We start from the raw sequence: 2,916 nt of genomic DNA on the forward strand, positions 1-2,916 counted from the left end.
ACACTAAGTATAACAATAAAGCATATCATCAAATTACTACAGTAAATGCAACATACCATGATATGCCGATCAACCATGGTACTTGTCAGGCGGGTCACGAATGGCACCCCGACGAAGTTAGCACGTGGCGGAATGATGTCCCATAGGTTGCACACCTCCTTCTCGCTCAACCTCATTCTTTGAGCAACGATGGCTTCACCAAGTGGGTCGTCATCATCCTCATCATCTTCATCATCTTCTGCTTTGTTGACATAAATCAGGGCCAACTTGGGTCTTTCTGCTCTGAAGGAGAAGCTAATCAACTCACCACCGGTGATACGCATGTGGGCGATGAAACGGACCCATCCATCTCCTCCCACCTGCATCATATTTCGTCCTTTCTCGACCTCCATAGTGTAGGGGGCCCCAAGAGCGTCAAAGGTCACAGAGTCTCCAGTCATCTTGTTGAATTCTGACCTCACATTGCATGGGACGATATGTGTGCAAAAGGCAAAATGATATATACACGATGCATTAATGCCAATAACACTAAAAACAAAATAGTGGTAACTAGTTTCATATAATTTATTACCGCTGCATGAAGAAAACTCGATTGGTAGTAGATGCCGAACAGCGTGCCAGTTGCAAGGCTGCTGGTGCACCTTGACTTGCACCGTCGGCATGGTGGTGGTGGTGGTGGCATCATTTCCCTAAAGCAATATGATTAGAGGATTAACGATCCAAAAATTAAATATAAAGTTTTCAATACACACATCAGGTTTTGAATAATATACACATCATAGAGAATACACATGAGGTTCACATGGCAAGCAAAATAACAACTAAATTGTAGTTCAGTTCAGACAATAACCTAATAGAGATCATGTAACCCAAACAGAGCCTAATAACCCAAACAGAGCCTAATATAGAATTCACAAGTGGGTGAAAATGTAGCCAACATTTTCTACTACAAAATATAAGCACCAGACTAAGAGGTAATACAAGGGAAGAACAATCGCACACACAGACAAAAGATAGCATCAACCTGTCCTAATTAACATAGCAAAGTCAGTTTTCTCATTCAAGAAAACAAAGACATGAGACAGATCAGTTAGCATTTTTTTCGAAACCGGTGTTAGCATATATTCAAATGCGCACCATAATAACTTGACAATTTGAGCATCAGCACATACAGACACTCTCTTCAACCTGAAAGAGTATCGAATCAAGCATTGATTTTTCCATGAAACCACATAATAGTGAGGGCTTCTCGGTCATATCTTTATATGCATCAACAAAGAAGCTAGTGGATCAAATTCACACATAGGGTAGCTCATCACGAGGATACAAACATTTAGACCTTTAAGAAGAACTGGCACAATCAACATCATTCAGATGAAAGGAGGAGCATTCACGGCATAACCCTAGTGTCAGGAAAGAACCCCTCTCTAAACCCTAGAACACTAGGCACCGCCGCCGCCGCCACTGCTCCAGGGACAACAGCCAAGAATTGAAACCCAAGTTTCAATTATATTTGCTAAACTGCTAATCAAGAATTCAAACCCAAATTTCGGTGAGCAAAAAAAAGCCTCTACTTGTCTCACCTAACCCCTCTCTCTCTCTACTCTCTTCCCAATCACGCAAGGAAACAAGCCTGGAATACGTCGCATCAAAGCGCAGAGTCACCGTGCAATCCCTAAATCCCTTTCCCCCACGCAAAATCCCAAAACATGGCGAGACGCCGCGGCGAATCGATTGGAGCCTAGCTAGTGGTGGCATGCGCAGGGAGGAGGAGATCGAGGGGGACTTACGGGGCTGGAGCGTCGGAGGAGGCGAGAGGCGACCACGCGTGGTGGCGGCGCACGGCGCCGTCGACGGGGGTGAGGCGGCCAGGGAGGAACCCTAACCGCAGCGGCATCGTCGGAGGGGATCGATTGTGAGAGTGAGGGGGTGCGGGGGGTGCTCGGGCAGGTTTTCTTTTCCCCTAGTAGTAGCGCTGGGTAGAGGTCGGCACTACTGCTAAGCCCACCAGCTGTAGCGCCCGTTCGAAACAAACGCTACAGGTAAGTGGGCTACCGTTTTTGCCCTGCGACCCATGTAACAGTAGCGCGGCCCAAGCTAACAAACGTTGTTGTTATTGAATAGTAGTAGTGTGGGGTCAAAAACAGGCGGTACTGGTAAACTTCTACCTATAAGCATTTTCCTAGTAGTGGAGAGAAACAGATCTCAAAACAGATCAAAAGGTATTACAAAACATTAAAAGTATAAGGACTAAAGTGAAAAAAGGAAAAACCACAAAGGGAAACCGGAAACCGGAAATCACGCGTGGAGCGCCTCAGAAAAGTCTCTCAAGCGCTCCGTGCGCCGACTAATCGTTGCGGGGAGCGCTCCTCAATTAGTTTTTTTAGGGATAAAAGCTGCTTTATTGAAGATTAACAGTCATAGGTATACAAATAATTTCGGGGGTTCCTGTGAGCCAAAGATGGCGTCCACAGGGCAAAGAAGTAGCAGCTTTTGCGAGTACATGCGCTTCAACATTACACTCGCGTTTATCATGTATGATCTCCATGGTTTGGAACATATTCTTCTTCATCTTGATCTCGTCCATAATAACTTTGCTGGGCCCCAAGTATGCCTCTCCGATATGCTTGACTGTTGCTGAACAATCGGTGCTAATCTGAACTTGTTGCAGGTTTAAGTCAAGAGCCAGAGATAGCCCCTCACAACATGCCATTGCCTCTAGGATCTCTGGATCAGTAACACTTTCGCACACCAGTGCCGATGCTCCAAGGAAGAAGCATGTATGATCCCGGCTCACAACTGTCAGGGCTCCCCTTTCACCACTGCGAGATAACGCAGCATCAACATTCATCTTCTCCCAACCCATAGCAGGAGGAGGATGCCACTTCTGCACTGAGCTAGTGCTTCTTGAAACCC

The sequence above is a fragment of the Triticum urartu genome, chromosome 4 (genome assembly GCF_003073215.2).
Source record: "Triticum urartu cultivar G1812 chromosome 4, Tu2.1, whole genome shotgun sequence".
In the NCBI taxonomy this organism is placed as follows: Eukaryota; Viridiplantae; Streptophyta; class Magnoliopsida; order Poales; family Poaceae; genus Triticum; species Triticum urartu.